The sequence below is a fragment of the Rutidosis leptorrhynchoides genome, chromosome 2, assembly GCF_046630445.1.
Source record: "Rutidosis leptorrhynchoides isolate AG116_Rl617_1_P2 chromosome 2, CSIRO_AGI_Rlap_v1, whole genome shotgun sequence".
NCBI lineage: Eukaryota > Viridiplantae > Streptophyta > Magnoliopsida > Asterales > Asteraceae > Rutidosis > Rutidosis leptorrhynchoides.
The window spans coordinates 699,417,183-699,439,363 of NC_092334.1; positions in this window are offsets into that span (position 1 = coordinate 699,417,183).

Consider the following 22,181-nt stretch of genomic DNA (forward strand, 5'->3'; position numbering starts at 1 on the left):
TTGTAGGCACCCGGTAACAAGCCTTAACGTTCATGTTTTACCCTCTGAAGTACACCAGATCAGGTGTGTTTGAAATAACCTCGAAGTACTAAAGCATCTCATAGTCAGGATGGGGTTTTTCAGGCCTAATAGATCTATCTTTAGGATTCGCACCTACCGTACATAGACAAGTAGTTTAATGTTACCAAGCTAAGGGTATATTTCTGGTTTAAACCCACATAGAATTAATTTTAGTACTTGTGCCTATTTCTTAAAACATTTATAAAACAACGCATGTATTCTCAGCCCAAAAATATATTGCAAAAGCAATTAAAAAGGGAGCAAATGAAACTCACCATACTGTATTTTGTAGTAAAAATACATATGACATCATTTAACAAAAGTAGGGTTGGCCTCGGATTCACGAACCTATATCATTTGTATATATATTAATACACATAATCATTTGTATATATATTTTTAACTAATGTTTATCTTTTATTATAACATAATGATTTATATTAGGGTTTATAAAAAAAATATATATATATGTTTATATTATTTGATATATGTTATATATAGCTTAGTTACTATAAAATTATATTGATATGTGATATTAATATTCTTGTAATGTATTTTTATATAAAAATATCTATTAGTAGTAATACAAATAATAATAACTATGATTATAAAATTTTACTACTAATAATAACCTTAATGTTGATACTTAATAATAATAATAATAATAATAATAATAATAATAATAATAATAATAATAATAATAATAATAATAATAATAATAATAATAATAATAATAATAATAATAATAATAATAATAATAATAATAATAATAATAATATTAATAAAAAGGTTTACTACCTTAAAGGCTCAAAAACATAACAAACCGCCCATGCCGGGACTCGAACTCTGGAACACTTGCTAACCCAACAACATCCAAGACCACTGAACCATCCAAGTTTTTCTGTTTTTATATACCCCGAATTATTTATAAATGTTTTCTATTGTTTACAGATCCGTCCCAACATAATGGACTAGTTCTCAGCCCAATGATGAACAGTTACCAGGCCCAATAACCGATTTACAAGCCCAAGTATGCAAACAACATCTCACGGTGGCCCAAAGTAAAAAAAAAAATCACGATTCATGTTATAATCGAAATAGGAAACAGAAACCCCACCATTCTCGATTATTTTCATCACTAATATAATAATCATTTTTTTTATTTACAGCAACATCATCTTCATCATGAAGTCACATATCTTAAACATCTTCATTTACGTTTTCTATCATCATCTTCGATCGAGTTATTATGACATCAACATCATCTTCATCATGTATCGCTCATCACTGTATAGTCCTCATTGTCTTTGTGATTTTTATCATACCCATCGTCGTTACCATTACAACATCATCATTATTTTCTCATACATCATCATCATCGTTGACAGTAGCATCAACATGAACATATAGTGCAGGTTTTAGGCTGCCACAGGAGTTCGAAAGGAAGAAAAAAAAATAACGCATAGCAACAGTATCATTATTGAGTTGCAGGTTTAATATGGTGATGGTAGAGTGGCGAAAGAGAAAAAAAAATGATGGAAGGTGAACGATTGAAATGGTGATCTTGGGGTTTTCTTGTGGGTTTTGAGTTGGTGTCGTACTCGTAGTTGTAGAAGTCGGACAAAATACGTGTGGTTTGTGGTGACTATTAATTGAACAACGAGTGGTTGTTGATGGTAACTCGATAACGAAAGTGATGGTGATCGAAAGTGGAAGTGGGTTCATTGATCATGAAGTGAGGGAAGTGGAGAGAGAGAAGTAGAGATGGAAGAGAAAGAGATAAGGTGGTATGGGGTTTTGTTGATCATAAACGAAAACGGTTTTAAATGGTTATGGTAGTTCGAAGATAAGGGTAGTAAAACAAATGGGTTTTCGGTTTGTACAAGAAGTAGAAATCTTCAAGTAATAAATGATAAAGTGGTTCGTTGGGTTTTGTATTTGAAGGTGATGATGTTAGTCGGAGTGGCGGTTTGTGTCGTGAAGATTGATGGTTGTCGGGTGATGGAAGTTTGTAGAGAGGATGGTGGTTTGCGGATGGTTGAAGAAAGAAGTTACACTATGGGTGAAGTGATGATCCAGCTTATATTCTCATGTACTCACCTCATATCTATATATCAATATCAATATATATATTTATAACATGTGATATATGACTAAAGTAAATTAATTATTATAATAATAATAACAGACACAGTGCATGCAAAGATTTCAATAATTAAACAGTTAAGCAGCCGATTAATTTGTACAATTGTGCCGACAGTTTTCCCACACAGTGTTATATCGTGTCCATTGCTAAACAGTTAATGTATAAAAGTGTTCCTAAAAATCCCAAAATTTTAGATTAAGCATATTAAATTATTTCACTCATTACCTGTTTGAAACCTGATCAAAAATGTTCGAAAATTATTTATTTTATGTTCCAATTTATATGTACGGAGTACTAATATTTAAACTTAAAAAGGTAAAAATATTTTTAACAAATCTAAAATCTTCGTAATCACTTTACACTCCAACTTTTATTTTAATCATTCATGAACATGTACTATATTTATATTAAAACTAACAAAACGTCAACCGAGTGTTACTGACGTTACTAATTGAGCTCGAAATCATTTATTCTTAATATATTTTCTTTCTATATATAAACAGTTTTAAGATAGCAAACAAATATATTATATTTTTTTTAAACAATTAGATTTAATATAACTATATATATTTACAAGTAATATTTATTTACTTAATTATATATATATATATATATATATATATATATATATATATATATATATATATATATATATATATATATATATATATATATATTTATAAATATAGTTCTCATTACATCGCATATTATTTTACATATTTATTTTCTAAAATTAAATCATATATTATATCAAATAATATTTCAAATTATTATTATATATATACATATTTAAATATATATGTATCTATTTACAAATAGTTGTTCGTGAATTGTCGGAAACAGTCGAAGGTCAATTGAATATATGAATCAGTTCAAAATTTTTGAGACTCAACCTTACAGACTTTGCTTATTGTGTCAAGAATATTAAATCGTATCGAGAGTTTGGTTTAAAATTAGTCGAAATTTTCCGGGTCGTGACAGTACCTACCCGTTAAAGAAATTTCGTCCTGAAATTTGATCGAGGTCGTCATGGCTAACGCTATAAATGTTTTCATGACTCATATGAGCTGATAAATAGAGTTTTATCATTATTGATTAATATGGATAAAATGATTTGATCATGTGAAGCGTACGAGTGAAGCTATCACAAAAGAGTGAAAAGTTTCGTCTTAACTTTTAACGTAATCATGGTGGATTTTCGGAATTCAAGGAATTTAAGGAAATCTTATAATCAGATGAAAATGAAATCGCACGATTTATTAGCAAACTATTGGAATTACGGAAGAGCAGAAATATCAAGGAAATATTTCCGTGATATGCTTAGAGATTAAGTAGAATGAAAGAGTTGTGTGACATGGCACATGATGATGGTATGATATACTGTGAACCATCATAATGTTTCATTAGAAATTCAGCATGACCTACTGTAATATAATCACGTTGGCCAAGCGCATTATATTATACTAACTCATGCTTCAATTCCCAACACTACTCCAGAAACATTCATAATTCATACTTAGGTTTTATAGAAATTTCCAACATAATGTAATACAGAAAACACGAAGAGGTAGATAATTTCGGACAAGAATATTTATGAAAATATCCTCAGAAATATCGAAGATATTTATGATGATATTTTGGGATTTCTAAGTTCGATGGTTGATGAAGAAAGATTTTCCGCAAGATTTTAACATGACTTCGGAGCAGGATATTCTCTAAAGATTTCATCGGATCCAGAATTACCTGGATTCTTTGAATATAGGGTTTAGTCCTTGTATTTATCCTTGGTCTCCTTCATGGTGTGCTCAATCCAATTTTCAGTACCAAATTTTCTATCGAGCGTTCCTAACACTTCCTTCTTTATCATCAACTTTTGGCCATTAAGACCATCTACAACATGCTGCTTCGTCAGCATTTTCAAAGGTAACGGATCTGGGTCATCGGTTATCAAATCGAGGTGGTTTCAGGAGAATTGTGTTTTTAGATGATTAAACGCTGATTGTAATATGGTGGAATATAAAAGGTTCTCGGGTAATAATAAATAAGCACGTATATATTCCGAGGTTATAATAAGGTTGTTTTGAACGAAAAGTCGAAATCAACTTACTGGAGCTGTGACAAAATTGGCTAATTTGGAAAGGAATGGCAAAGTTATTTTGGGTAATAAATACGCCAAAGGAGCTAGCACAGATATGTGTTAAACGTTTACTCAGTTTTCGAGAGTTTTTCAGGTGCATAACTATATGCATCAATATTTTCTTCTGTAGATGAAGTACGGTTGGTTCATCCTCTCGATTGAGATGTTTTCAAGAATTATGAAAGGTTTGAACGCAGATTGTAATTGCCAAGATACAAAAGATTCTTTAAGATGAAATCAAGTGGCAAACTTGAAGAATTGTTTAGTTTCATATGTTATAATCAATATTTTAATTCATTTTAATTGTCCAAAGTTAGCAGTCCAATAGTCCAATTGTCCAATTGTCCAATATATTCATATATAATTTAATATTCGAATTAATTAATACGTATCGTGACCCGTGTATTGGTCTCAGTATTGATCACAACTCAAACCATATATTGAAGGTATTTCATATGCCCGAGAGACATAATAAATTAATGTGGCCAATATGTTATGATCCAAGTCGGGTCATACCCAATAACAAGCCATCAACACCTTTTATGTATTTATTTTAACGATTGGATCTTTAAAATTAATACTCGACACTTGAACTTTAGAAATTGGTTTTCTAAAGATAAAAATGCTTGAAATAATTATTTGGATAATTATAACTACAAGTTTAATTCTTTATATGATTAAACTTATATGTGTGTTATAATTTTATAAAATGGTTTATAAAATTAAATAAATGTGCAAGTAACAAATATATCTTTATAAGTGGTTTATAAAGTTAAGATGTGCATGTATCATATAAAATAATGCAAGACTTATTTTATAAAAGATATAACTTTGTGCAAGTATTAAGTGAACTAGCAAGTATTTAACAAAAAAAAAATAAAAAAAAAGGGGGTGGGGTGGCGGTTTTGTGGTTCCAAGAAACCCACCCCATGCTTGCTTGATTCTTGTAAATGCACTTAAAGTAGATGCATGCAATACACACTACACAACACACATCATTTACTTGCATTTTTCAAAATCAAAAACTCTCTCCATCTATCCATCTTGGCCGATTTTTAAGGGAGGAAGAAAGGGTTCTTCAAGCTTGATTTTGCTAGTTATTTGGTGTCCAAATCCTAACCAAGTTATAGGGTGTTGATTTGCAAAAGGCTTGTGGGTATTTCAAACTTGAGACTTCAAATTAGAAGTTGCTTTCATCATCATCTTCTTCATCTTCATAACCTCCTAATTTGGAGTAGGTACATCCTTTAAACTAGCTTCTATTTACATTTTAGTATATTGTACAAGACTAGATCTATGAAATGGAATACATTTTAAAAGGTTAAATTTTACATGTTCTTAAGATGGAAATTGCTTCCGCTTACTCTATATATACACACGAATCTATATACATACAAATTTGGTTTTGTGACTTTGTTTACATGTGGTATTCCATCAATGGTATCTAGAGCCAAAGTCTTGTTAATATGCTTCTTGTTTTTGGCTTGTAAACTCATTTATTTTACAATCTACCAACATGCATGAAAGTAGAATGGAAAAATCATGAGTTTTGATGGGTGTGGTGGTTTGGCCGAATTATTGGGGTCCCAAAAGTGGGTTTGGGATTTCAAGTTTTGCCAAGATTTGTTGTTATGTTATTGTTCACAATCGAGCCAAGACCGTGTGTTTATTTGGTTGAATGATTTGGTTATTATTCATGGTTGTAATATTCATTCATTTGGTTTGTATTAATTTGTAATAATTTTGTAATTTTGGTGTGTAAGAAGTTGTAATTAATCTTGTTATTTTTCATGTAATTTATTCTATTTGTTTGTAAAAATAGAATAGGTTGTTATTTCATTTTCTAGAAAAATTGTATTAGGATATAATTTTGTAAAAGAAAATGAAGATTCAAGAAGAAGAACACAAGATGGAGCTTATGAAGTTACAAGATTAAGTGGGAGATTTTGTATAAAATCTCTTACTTTTGTTAACCCTTAAAGGTGACATTTGTTTTTTTGGCTAAAAAAATGTCCACCAAAATGGCTCTCGATTGTGAACATTTTGTTATGCATGTTTGTGTATGTTTGTATGTTTGGTTGCTACAAGATTATCACATGTTAACAACTTGCTTAATACATTATAAATGGTTATAATAAAACATAACAAAATGACACTAATAATTGGTTATTAGACCTAAATAAAATGGTTTATTTAAAAGGTAGCAATTGGCTTATAACTAGTAATTGGTTTTACTAAAAGGACATGAAAATAGGTTTTTCATAAGATACTACACACCAAATGCATGTTGGTGTATAGCACTTTGTTTTCTAAAACTAGAATGTAGAAAACTTATAATCCCTTTAACTAAAACAAGGTAAACAAGTTAAACGCCATCCTTTTGTGAAAACACTTAGACATATTAAGAAACTCTTGACGGGATAAAGGTTACCTAACCGTCATGAGCGGACTAATATGAATAAGGTAAATTTCGCACACTAGTGGGATAAAGGTCACCTAACCACTTGTTTGTTAAATTTACATGTCTACACAAGTAGGACGACTTAATTTGGGAATCATGAACTTAGGGTCACCGAAGCATGAGGAACAAATAGGCGTTGATGGGATTAATATGCCATGCAAAAGGATTGCATGATCCCATAACTTAGAAGTTGCAAAAGGATTGCAATTGTCATTATGACTACCTAGCTAAATCAAATGACGGGATAAAGGTCACCTAACCGAAATTTGATTTACCGTTGGATTCTAATATTTAATAAAACAAATTAAAAGGGTATTGTTTATTGAATTTAAAATCGATACTTAAAAGGACTTTGTTGAATTTTGTAGATGGCCGCTAATAACAACAACAACATGCAAAACGCACCACTTAACATGAACAACCTATCATTAAGGTCTCTCTTAGAGAAAGACAAACTCAACCATACAAACTTTATGGATTGGTTCCGCAATCTTTGGATTGTCCTCAAACAAGAGGATAAAGCGTATGTACTTGAGGACCCCATTCCCGATCAACCGGATGAGAATGATGTGGAGGCAATGGCCTCTTACGATAAGTATTGCCACGACTCCCTTCAAGTCTCATGCCTAATGTTGGGACTATGATTCCCGAACTCCAGAAGGATTTCGAGCATCATAGTGCATACGACATGATAACGCAATTGAAGGAGATGTTCCTTCAACAAGCGCGTGTCGAGCATTTCGAGACATTTCGGGCGCTACATGCTTGTCGTATGGACGATACCCAATCGGTTTCATCTTATGTGCTTAAGATGAAGAGCCTTATTGATCGTGCTAACCGCCTTAACCTAAACATATCAAATGAGTTAGCCACCGATCTTATCCTTAACTCCCTATCAAAAAGGTTTGATCAATTTGTAATTAATTACAATATGAATGGGATGGATAAGAGCATAGGTGAGCTTCATGGTATGCTTAGAACGGCGGAAACTAGCATGGGTAAAAGGGCTTTACCCGTGTTAGCAATCGATCAAGGTGGGTCCAAAGGTAACACCTCTAAGCCAAAGGTGGCTAAGAGAAAAGGACCCGCCTATCAAGGCAAAGGGAAGGGGAAGATGGTTACTCCAACCATCAACAAGGCTAAGAAGCAAAAGGTAGCCGAGAAGGCAAACCCCAAAGAAGACCCATGTTTCGGTTGTGGTGAGATGGGTCATTGGAAACAAAACTGTCCGGTCTATCTTAAGGAGTTGAAGGACAAGAGGGATGCAGGGCAAACCTCAGGTAATATATATATGGTATATATTGAGCTTAATATTACTTCTTCTAATACATGGGTATTAGACACGGGATGTGGAACTCATATTTGCAATTCTTTGCAGGGGTTCAAAAGAAGTGATCATAAGGCGTGAACATCAAGTCTCTATATGGGCAATGGTGCAAAGGTGCATGTTAAAGCTCAAGGAGATTTTATTTTGAAGCTTCCAAGCGGATTGGAACTTATTTTAGAAAATGTTTTGTATGCTCCGGATTTGTGTAGAAACATTATTTCTATTTCTCGCTTAAAACAATGTGGTTACATTGTTAATTTTATTGATGATGATATTCATGTTTCTAAAGATAATGTATTCTATTTCAAGGCTTCGCCTTCAAATGGAATTTATGAATTGGTTCATGATGATGCATCATCGAGCTCTATATACCATACTAGCACCAAGAAACTCAAAAAGGATTTGAGTGATTCCTATTTATGGCATTGTCGCCTTGGTCACATAAACAAGAACCGAATGCATACACTTCAAAAGAATGGACTTTTGAAATCAAATGAGATGGACTCGTTTGATGTATGTGAATCTTGTTTACAAGGCAAGATGACTAAAGCACCTTTCAAAGGGACCTATGAAAGGGCTAAGGACTTATTGGGATTAATACATTCGGATGTATGTGGACCCTTTATGCCCATAGCTAGGAATGGTGAAAGATACTTCGTTACTTTCATTGATGACTTCAGTCGTTTTGGATATGTCTACTTGTTAAGACATAAGGACAAAACTTTTGAAGCATTCAAAGAATATCAAAGCGAAGTACAAAATCAACTCAATAAGACAATCAAGGTACTTCGTACCGATAGAGGAGGTGAATACCTAAGCGATGCTTTCCAAGATCATCTTAGAAGTTGTGGGATTATCTCGCAACTTATTCCATCCGGGACACCACAACTTAATGGTGTGTCCGAAAGGAGGAACCGAACCCTAATGGATATGGTTCGATCTATGATGGCTAGAAGCTCGTTACCTCTATCATTTTGGGGTTATTGTCTATGCTCTGCGGCTCGTATTTTAAATATGGCCCCAACCAAGAAAGTGGAACGAACTCCTCATGAGATGTGGTTTGGAAAACCTCCTTCTCTTTCATACTTGAAAGTATGGGGATGTGAAGCTTATCCTAAGCGATATGTAGCTAATAAGCTAAATGCTCGATCCACAAAGTGTATCTTCATAGGATATCCCAAATATGACATGGGGTATTACTTCTATGATCCATCCGAGCAAACGGTATTTGTTGCTCGGAAAGTGGAATTCCTTGAAACCAAGTTCCTTATGGAAGGTGATGGTGAAAGGAAGATAGATCTTGTAGAGGTACAAGATCAAGCTGATGATGCACAATTGGTTGGCACTAGCACTCAACATGAGGATGTTGAAAATGATCAAGTGGATGATCAAAGTACACAAGACGTTCGAAGATCTAGTAGGATTAGTAATCCTCCTGAGAGATATGGTTTTCTCGTGGATGGTTGCTATACGGTTGATTTGGATGAACCGACAAACTACAAAGATGCTTTATCAAGGATTGATAAAGATAAATGGCAGGAAGCCATGAACGCCGAGATGCAATCCATGTATGAAAACCAAGTTTGGGAACTTGTTGTGCAACCTCCTAGCTCCAAGCTAATTGATTGCAAATGGCTTTTCAAGAAGAAAACCGACATACATGGAAACTTGGATACATACAAAGCTAGACTTGTAGCAAAAGGTTTCACTCAAACTCAAGGGGTTGATTATGATGAAACTTTCTCGCCAGTGGCAATGCTAAAGTCTATTAGGATATTATTTGCCATCGCTGCTCATTATGATTACGAAATTTGGCAAATGGATGTCAAAACCGCTTTCCTAAATGGATATCTTGAGGAAGATGTCTATATGGTACAGCCCGAAGGTTTTGTTGATCCGAAAAATCCTAAAAAGGTATGCAAGTTAAAGAAATCAATCTATGGATTGAAACAAGCATCTAGAATGTGGAATCATCGTTTCAATGAAGAGGCAAAGAAATTTGGCTTCATCAAAAATGGTGATGAAGCTTGTGTATACAAGAAGGCTAGTGGGAGCTCTATAATGTTCCTTGTGCTATATGTGGATGATATATTATTATTTGGGAATGATATTACCACAATGCAAGAAGTCAAAACTTGGCTAAAGAGTTGCTTCTCCATTAAGGATCTTGGAGAAGCACAATACATATTGGGGATAGGGATCTATAGGAATAGATCCAAGAGATTGATAGGTTTAAGTCAAAGTATATACATTGATAAAATCTTGAAAAGGTTCAAGATGGAAAACTCTAAGAAAGGTTTGGTACCTATTCAAAGAGGAACCGTTCTCAGTTCATCTCAGTGTCCTACCACAAAAGATGAACAAGAGAGAATGAAGAAAGTCCCATACGCATCTGCTATTGGGTCTATCATGTATGCAATGATATGTACTAGACCGGATGTGTCATGCGCTCTAAGCTTGACAAGTAGATACCAGAACAACCCAGGAAACAGTCATTGGATTGCTGTTAAAAGTATATTGAAATACCTTAGGAGAACTAAGGATATATTTCTAATATATGGGTCTGGTGAGGAGGAACTCGCTGTAAAGGGTTACGTGGACGCGAGTTTCCAAACTGATCGAGATGATTCTCGATCACAATCCGGTTATGTCTTCATGTTAAATGGTGGTGCAGTCTCTTGGAAGAGCTCAAAACAGGAAGTTGTTGCGTTATCCACTACAGAGTCGGAGTATATTGCCGCCTCATTGGCAGCTCAGGAAGCTGCATGGATGAAGAAATTCATCGACAACTTAGGAGTGGTCCCTTCCATTCAGGACCCTCTTGAGATCTTTTGTGACAACGAGGGTGCGATTGCTCAAATCAAGGAACCTCGTGCCCATCAAAAGACTCGTCACATTGAGCGGAGATTCAACTACATCAGGGATGAGGTTGAAAAGGGAAAGATATGTATTCACAAAGTTCACACAGATCAAAATGTTGCGGATCCACTCACGAAGCTTTTACATGGGCCAAAACATGAGGGACATGTTTGTGCATTAGGGCTTCGATATTCTAGTGATTGGAATTGATCTGTTTTATGTATTGTAACGGAATGAATTAGTTCAAACTCATTAATATAATTATGGTATTAATTTAATTATGAGTCATGTTCCAATTTTGCATATTTTATCCATGAATAAACTATTATTCTAGATTCCGTAGTTGATCACATTTGTGGGAACAAGTGTGAGGTCTAGACTATTATGAACTTGGATTGGTTAACATTCAAATGGTGAATGTGGGGCAAGGTTACAACCAAGGTTCATAGATATTTGTGGGACACAAATATTGGAAGACCCGCTCTCAAGATTTACTATATGGAGCCTTTGTGGTTGATCACATGTAATCTTGAGTAAAGGAGAATATCATTATATCCTCTGACCTGAGACACATATTGGGTTCAGATATTCACCAAATATTGTGCCTTGATTCTTTCCTTCGCTATTCTGAAATATGGTAGTACATAAGGGAGGCTTCAGGTATGGTACAAGGTATAGTGTCTAGGACGTATGCAGTCAAGATGGAATTTGTCCCTCTTATTTGTTGAGAGTCGGATGTCTAAGGCCTGATAAAGTTAAATCTATAAGAGAGTGATCATTCTATGTCTCTTGGATTTAACAAGACATCTAGGACAAAAGGATATATATTGAAAGATTCACCCAATCATATTTGAGATGGGAACTCGAAAGGGATGATGTTATTGAATGGCACCAAGTCATAACACATTGGGGGTGATGGACGGTCGTTAGGTGGTATCCGTCACTTGCATTAATTCCTTATGTTTCTCGTGCAAGTGGGAGATTGAAGGTATTTCATATGCCCGAGAGACATAATAAATTAATGTGGCCAATATGTTATGATCCAAGTCGGGTCATACCCAATAACAAGCCATCAACACCTTTTATGTATTTATTTTAACGATTGGATCTTTAAAATTAATACTCGACACTTGAACTTTAGAAATTGGTTTTCTAAAGATAAAAATGCTTGAAATAATTATTTGGATAATTATAACTACAAGTTTAATTCTTTATATGATTAAACTTATATGTGTGTTATAATTTTATAAAATGGTTTATAAAATTAAATAAATGTGCAAGTAACAAATATATCTTTATAAGTGGTTTATAAAGTTAAGATGTGCATGTATCATATAAAATAATGCAAGACTTATTTTATAAAAGATATAACTTTGTGCAAGTATTAAGTGAACTAGCAAGTATTTAACAAAAAAAAATAAAAAAAAAGGGTGGGGTGGCGGTTTTGTGGTTCCAAGAAACCCACCCCATGCTTGCTTGATTCTTGTAAATGCACTTAAAGTAGATGCATGCAATACACACTACACAACACACATCATTTACTTGCATTTTTCAAAATCAAAAACTCTCTCCATCTATCCATCTTGGCCGATTTTTAAGGGAGGAAGAAAGGGTTCTTCAAGCTTGATTTTGCTAGTTATTTGGTGTCCAAATCCTAACCAAGTTATAGGGTGTTGATTTGCAAAAGGCTTGTGGGTATTTCAAACTTGAGACTTCAAATTAGAAGTTGCTTTCATCATCATCTTCTTCATCTTCATAACCTCCTAATTTGGAGTAGGTACATCCTTTAAACTAGCTTCTATTTACATTTTAGTATATTGTACAAGACTAGATCTATGAAATGGAATACATTTTAAAAGGTTAAATTTCACATGTTCTTAAGATGGAAATTGCTTCCGCTTACTCTATATATACACACGAATCTATATACATACAAATTTGGTTTTGTGACTTTGTTTACATGTGGTATTCCATCATATATATATTTTGGAATCAACCTCAACCCTATATAGCCAACTCCAACATTCACATATAGAGTGTCTATGGTTGTTCCGAAATACATATATAGATGGGTCGATATGATAGGTCGAAACCTTGTATACGTGTCCCATTTTAAAGTGCGTAAAAGTAAATAACAGAAATTAAATGACGATAAATAAAATTGCGAGAATGTAAATTGCGAGAATGTAAATTGCGATAATTAAATTGCGGTAAATAAAATATAACCAGTTAGCTAGGAACAGTTAGCTAGGAACAGTTAGCATGAATTCTTAACAAAATTCTTTATAATTAATTTGTTTGTTTCTAACAAATTTTACTTTGTCCGATGTTTTCTTCATTATGCCACTTGTTGGATTTTGATAGGTCAAAATCCAAATATGAAATTGAACGAAAATGGATTCTGTGGTGAACGGATACGTATATCGGTGGTTGTATGTAGGATAGTAAATGACCGTTAAATCAGATTTGAAGAATGTACAGTGTAACTTATTAATGTGAAATCTAAATATTCCTCGGGTATTACCTACCCGTTAAAATATTTTCATCATTAACAGTTTGTACGAAAGAATTTTTAATCACAATCTTTATGAAAATATATATACATATATATTTTCTTCAGATGTAATTATAGATTTAATGAGTTAATATGATATTAAACTCATTTGATTTACAGTTAGAACTAGAATACATAATCTCTAAAACTTTAGAAATTACATAATTGTCATGTAGAACAAAGGTAATTGATATAGAACGATATGTAGAACAAAGGTAGTCGGTGTAGAACGATACGTAGAACGAAAATTCTGCTCGAGACACAGAATGAGATGTTGAGGCATGTGAGGTTGAAACTTGGGTTGTTGGTAGTACTGGTGTTGATGTTGGTGGTACTGTTGGTGCTGGTGATGTTGTTGGAGCTGGTAGGTTTTGCACCATATTTTCCAAAACTACAACTCGAGCGCGAAGTTCGTTGACTTCTTCTATTATTCGGGGATGATTGTCGGTTGGAACGAGCGGATAAATAAGGTTTAGAATTTTGAGATAGAATATAATCATGACGAGATATTCAGGAAATGAGGGTGAAAATGATGTTTCAGACTGGTTCGCCGGTAAGTGCTTCAAGTTCTTCGCCAAAAGGTGAATTCGGTTGGTGGAAAGGATCACCTTCTTCTTGTCTCCATTGGTTAAGTCGACTATGAACTCATCAGATGAATTGGGGATGGCTGATTGGTTGATTCATTCTGGTGACGCTGCTTCCAAAGCTTAGGTAGACATCCATATTGGAATAGTTGTCGGAATTCGAGGAATTTGAACTAGTGGTGAGTTTCATTTGGTACGGTTAGATAAAGGGTTTTCGATATGAAATGAATTTCGGATGTCGGATGATATTCTATCTATATAGTATATGAAGCGACCCGTCCAAATCCATCTGGACGAATACATTACATTTGGTTACATCGCGAGGTACTTGACCTCTACATGATACATTTTACAAACATTGCATTCATTTTAAAAGACAAATTTTCATTTACATCGAAAGTTGACGGCATGCATACCATTTCATAATATATCCAACTATAATTGACTTAATAATAATCTTGATGAACTCAACGACTCGAATGCAACGTCTTTTGAAATATGTCATGAATGACTCCAAGTAATATCTTTAAAATGAGCAAATGCACAGCGGAAGATTTCTTTCAACCTGAGAATAAACATGCTTTCAAGTGTCAACCAAAAGGTTGGTGAGTTCATTAATTTATCATAAATAATCATTTCATAATTTTAATAGACCACAAGATTTCATATTTCTCATAAACATACGTCCCATGCATAGAGACAAAAATCATTCATATGGATTAAACACCTGGTAACCGACATTCACAATATGCATATAGGAATATCCCCATCATTTCGGGATCCTCCTTCGGACATGATATAAATTTCGAAGTACTAAAGCATCCGGTACTTTGGATGGGGCTTGTTGGGCCCGATAGATCTATCTTTAGAGTTCGCATCAATTAGGGGGTCTGTTCCCTAATTCTAAGATTACCAGACTAAAAAGGGGCATATTCGATTTAATAATCCAGCCATAGAATGTAATTTTAGATACTTGTGTCTATTTCGTAAAACAGTTATAAAAGCAGCGCATGTATTCTCAGCCCAAAAATATAAAGGGTAAAAAGGCAAATGAAACTCACCATACTGTATTTTGTAGTAAAAATACATACGATTATATTGAATAACTGAACAATGCAGGGTTGGCCTCGGATTCACGAACCTATATCATTTGTATATTCATTAATATATATAATTGTAATCGAATAAATATATTTATTATTATTAGTGATATAATGTTTATATTAATAACTTATATATATATATATATATATATATATATATATATATATATATATATATATATCATTATTAAATGTATTCATTTTGTATATAGAAATATTAGTATAATTAGGTTATGTATATTACATATGTTATTATATATATATATATATATATATATATATATATATATATATATATATATATATATATATATATATATATCATTTACTTGTGAAACTAGTAATTATTATAATGCTTAAATGATATTTGTCATGGAAAAATATTAATTTTGGTAATACTTAATATTATTAATAATGATAGTAATGATATTAAAATTTCAAATATGTTAATAATACAAATAGAAATGATACTAATACTAATATTAATAAAAATAATAATAAATTTTATTATTTTCATAATAACTCTAATAATAGGAATTATTTTCATTATAATAATAATAAATGATAAGTTTTATCTTAATACTTATATTTGTAATAATAATAATTATAGTTATAACACTAATGATAATTATAATAATGATAATCTTAATATTAGTAATACTAATAATAATAATAACAATAATAATAACACTTATAATGATACTAGTAGTAAAATCGACGATAATACTAATATAGTTGTGACAATAATAATTTTTATCAACAACAATGCTAATAACGTTAATACTAATATTATTATTAATAATAATACTTACAATAATAATAATGATAATAAAGATACTAATACTTAATACTTAATAATAATAATAATAATATTAATAATTATAATCGTAATCATTATCATAATCATAATCATAATCATAATCATAATCATAATCATAATCATAATCATAATCATAATCATAATAATAAGTGTTACTTAATACTTGTAATAATAATAATAACATTAATAAGAATAATAATAATAATAATAATAATAATAATAATAATAATAATAATAATAATAATAATAATAATAATAATAATAATAATAATAATAATAATAATAATAATAGAAATAATAACAACAATGTTAATAATAAGTGTTACTTAATATTTGTAATAATAATAATAACACTAATAAGAATAATATTAATAATAATAATAATAATAATAATAATAATAATAATAATAATAATAATAATAATAATAATAATAATAATAATAATAATAATAATAATAATAATAATAATAATAATAATAATAATAGAAATAATAACAACAATGTTATAACTTTGTAGCATTAAAAAGACTTAAGGTGCCCGAGACGAGACTCGAACCCGTGACCTCCCGCTTATGTGCCAACACTCTAAACCCATACGCCATATCTATTTTTCTGTTATTTTATGAACACAATTTATATGTAACTCGTTTAATATGGTGTCCAGTTCTTCATCCTCTTCACATATCCAGTCGACTCAAGACCCAACCCAAATCAACACTAATAATGCTCTAACTAACAGACTTTTGGTTCACTCCTATAAACCGAAGTATTTGGTGTTACTCGATTTATTTAACAGAAAAACAAAATAGAATAAAAAGAAAAAAAATTGTTGCTGTGTTCTTCACAGACCCAAACATCGATTTTAAGATTTATAAGGTTATAGACCCCGACTCCTACACGAAACATGTTCCAAATAACTCTTAGAAACTTTCTATACCTTCAATTGAGACAAAAACATAATCACAGCCTCGAATTTGATCAAGGAATAACCGTTTGACTTTTGAAATCAAAGATTTGACTCAAAAATTCGTACTCGTTTGAAAGACTTGGGAATTGAAACTTTACAGAAAGTTTAAACATGAAATTCCTAACAGAACTACGTTTATAGATTTTGAAATGCAATTCGTATTCGAGTTTTTGATAAAAAGTTTCAAGAACAGGGGGAAAGAACGGGTTTGTTCTTTTTGACTTCTGTTTTCTTTTTAATTACAGCAGCTAGTAGCTTTGTATACACGATAACAATGATCTTAATTTAATAGTTGAAGCAGTATCATGATTTGATCAATAATTGTTTGATTGTGGTAAAATAGTCGATGTGAATGAGACGTAAAACAGAATGGGGAGAAAACAAATTAGATCCTGTTACTGATTCCCAATCAACTTTGTTTTATACCTGATTGGAGGTCGAAAAATAACAAAAATGAGACAGGAAAACTAATCTAGTATCGCTCGATAGCTAAGTTTAATAGAATTTTATTCTTTATGTATATTTTCCTATTATTTACTAAAATAAAAATACTGCTTTTTATATATATATTAGTATATTTATGTATATATATATATATATATATATATATATATATATATATATATATAATATAAAATGTATATCTGTTATATGCATATCTATATATACTTTCATACATCAGTATTTGTTTTTATGTATACCGTACGTATGATCTTATCTTGTTATTATTAATAACTTATAATTATATTAATAATAATAATAAAAATAATAATGATAATAAAAATAATTTTTTTTTTAACTATAAAAATGATAAATATAATATTATTCAGGATAATAATTTGTATTATTTATTATAATAATGATAACTATAATAAATATAAAGATTTCTAATGATACTGATAATAGTAACTAAATAATAATACTTATCCATATAATCCTATATATATTTATATAGATCCATTTTAAATTATACTTAATTACTTTATATTTTATTTTACATATTAGATTCTAACGTTTATATTTTATAATTTCAACTTATTATATATACTTACTTTTATATTTATTTATTTAATTAAATACATAATTAATTACATCCAATTGTTCGTGAATCGTCGGGACTGCTCAAAGTCAAATGCATTCATGAAAATAGTTCAAACATTATGAGACTCAGTTTAATAGACTTTGCTTATCGTGTCGAAATCACATAAGATTTAGTTTAAATTTGGTCGGAAATTCCCGGGTCATCACTGTACCTACCCGTTAAAGAAATTTCGTCCTGAAATTTGAGTGTGGTGGTCATGGCTAAAAATAAAAATATTTTCATGACGAATATGAGTTGATAAATTGAGTTTTATCATCATTGAGTAATATGGATAAAAATAATTCGATTATTCGAAGAGTACGAATGAAGCTATCACCAAAGAGTGAAATAGGAAAGTAAAGATTCATCTTAACTTTTGACAGAGTCAGGGTTGAATTCCGGAATTTAAGGGATTTAAAGAAAATCTTCGAAATATGAGAGATTTGATTCTTCGACGAATAAGGAGATTAAAATATCTATAATTAAATACGGTGATCTGCCTCGATTACCCTGTCTGATATTTTCATTATAAATTAAGCTCTTTTGTTCCATTATTCTCACCATTCCTATACTTCCTTTCTTAGTTCATACATCCAAAAGATTGTGAAAATGCTTAATCCTGTTCTAATCCTTGATATTTTTCTAATTATCATTTCTGTTATCCTTCTTTTTAATCTTCACCAGAAAAATCTGTTTACTTCTACTCTTACCTTGGGGTGATACTATTCTTGATTCTACCGTGTCTTTATATTGCTATTCGTATTAATATCCATGGTTTGTAACCTCCGTATTGTTATTGGGCTTTATATTTTCTCTTATATTTTAGAGTCTCTACTTCCGTCTTATATAATCATCGTCATTCACAGTTAATACTCCCCCTATTTGCTGCGATTTATACTCCAATTTCTATCTCGGAGCGTTGTCTCTTCGTTTCTTCTTCTTGCGATTGGGCATCTCTTGTAATGGTCCAGAATTTGCAGATACAAGTTTCAGAATGAACATTGTTAATGTCCTAAGAAAGAAACGGTAATAGCACAATTTCACTTGTCTTATTACCAAAATTCGAGGAAAGATAGGACTATCAAGAAAAATATGTTCTTGATATATTTATAGATTAGACAGAACGTAAGAGTCGTGTAACATAGCACATGATGACGTTATGATCTGTGAATCATCACATTCCATTAGAAACTCAGCATGACTTACTATAATATAATCACGTTGATCAAGTGTCATTATATTATATTAACTCATGCTTCAGTTCCCAACACTACTTTAATAACATCCATATTTTAAGCTCGAAAGTTTACAGAATATAGAAACTAACAGTTTCTATATGGTGTAACACTGATAGCACGAAGAGATTAATGATTTCATATAAGATTAGTTATGAAAATATATTCAGTAATATTGTGACGACCCGGAAATTTCCGACCAAATTTAAACTTTAATCTTTATTTATATTATTCTGACACGATAAGCAAAGTTTGTTAAGTTAAATCTCAAGAATTTTAAACTGTGTTCATACATTCATTATATCCTCGACCAAATTCTGACGATTCACGAACCGTTATATATAAATAGATATGTATATGTATATATATATTATAACTTGAGAATATTAATAAAGTATTAAACGTATAATACTTTACACGAACGTATTTGTTTCAATATGATTTTCGACGAAATTAAAAGAATATATTAAATGATTGAATTATCAAAAACATTGAATTATGATTACAAGTCTCTGTTGAGAGGTCCACTATGATTTGAGAAAATCTATTCCTCTTAACGATATTCAGAATAATTTGTAAAGCTATTTATAAATAAAAACAAAAAATGTCATTTACGAAAGTTAGACAAAAGTTAGTGGAGAATTGGTTTCCATAATATTCTATTAATCTATTTTCAAACGTACAAAGATGTTTTCAGTTTAAAAAGAACTTTATTATTAAAACGTATATAACTTTTATAAATATCTAGAATCACTTTTGACAACTCATTACTTAACCAGTATAATAAATATAACGATATTTATATTTTATTTCATTAAATATATATAACGATTTAAATTAGTATTATATATATTTTTACGCGTGTTATACATACATAGTTTTTATACTTTTACTATACTTTAACTTTACCTTTACTTTACTTTTACTTTACTTTAATTTTAATAATTCACTTTATTAATTCATACTTTAATAATTCACTTTAATAATTTATACTTTAATAATTCACTTTAATAATTCATACTTTAATAATTTACTTTAATAATTCATACTTTAATAATTCACTTTAATAATTCATACTTTAATAATTCACTTTAATAATTCATACTTTAATATTTCAAAAATCTATTATAAATAGAATTCAATAGGTTTCATTATTTCATAGAAACTTGAAAATATATTTCTCTAAACTCTCTCAATCGATTTATATATATATATATATATATATATATATATATATATATATTTGCTTTGTATTATTTCAAGATATTATTAGTATACATAAAATATTACGACGGAGTGCTGTCCGAGTGATTTCAAAATAGTTTTTTTGAATGAGTCGAAACTAAGGAAATTATGGGTTATAGCTATGGAGGTGATGGGTATGGTTCATGGTTATGCTCGTGAGGTCAATCTAGTGTTTATCATCTCCGTTGCGTCTACGTACTTTCCTGCAATATTAAATCTCAATATTGATACGTTCGTGAATCCGAGGCCAACCTTGCACTTGTTAAATGACGTTATATGTATTTTTACTACAAAATACAGTATTGTGAGTTTCATTACTCCCTTTTTATATATATTTTTGGGCTGAGAATACATGCGCTGTTTTATAAATGTTTTACGAAATAGGCACAAGTACTAAAACTAATTCTATGTGGGTTTAAACCAGAAATATACCCTTAGCTTGGTAACATTAAACTACTTGTCTATGTACGGTAGGCGCGAATCCTAAAGATAGATCTATTGGGCCTGACAAACCCCATCCTGACTATGGGATGCTTTAGTACTTCGAGGTTATTTTAAACACACCTAATCTGGTGTACTTCAGAGGGTAAAACATGAACGTTAAGGCTTGTTACCAGGTGCCTACAACTTATAGAATACTTTTATACACTTGCGAGTGTACATATATTTATAAACGGAAATTTTGTGGTCTATTAATATATTGAAATGATTGTTATGATAAACCTATGAACTCACCAACCTTTTGGTTGACACTTTAAAGCATGTTTATTCTCAGGTATTAAAGAAATCTTCCGCTGTGCATTAGCTCATTTTAAGGATATTACTTGGAGTCATTCATGGCATATTTTGAAAGACGTTGCATTCGAGTCATTGAGTTCATCAAGATTATTATTAATCCAATTATAGTTTGATGTATTATGAAATGGTGTGCATGCCGTCAACTTTCGTTGTAAAGAAACTTTGTCTTTTAAAAATGAATGCAATATTTGTAAAATGTATCATATAGAGGTCAAATACCTCGCGATGTAATCAACTATTGTGAATCGTTTATAATGTATATGAACGGATCCTTTCAGTTGGTATCAAAGCGGTGGTCTTAGTGAACCAGGTCTGCATTAGTGTGTCTAACTGATAGTCGTTAGGATGCATTAGTGAGTCTGGACTTCGACCGTGTCTGCATTTCAAAAGTTTTGCTCATCATTCTTGTTGGAAATTACCTGCTTATCATTCTTAGTCTAGACACATCTTATTGCATTGATTGCATGAATAGTGTATAGACAAAATTCATATCTTAGCGTATCTGTTACTGTAAACTTTGCCTGACATATTCCGTATATTCCTCCGTAATCTACGAAACCTTTTGCTCTATATAATTAGAATACCACCCGATAGCCGGAAAATCATTTCATATCGAAAAATTCTTTATTCAATCGTACGAAATGGAATTCGTCATTAGTTCAAGTCCCTTGGATTCCGAAATGGAATCCCACTCAAGTTCCGAAAGCAGTGTGACCGGAATGGATCAACCAATTAGTCATCATCTATTCTGGATGAATTGGGGATGGGTTGGTAGCCTCCTTAATCATTGGAGACAAGAAGAAG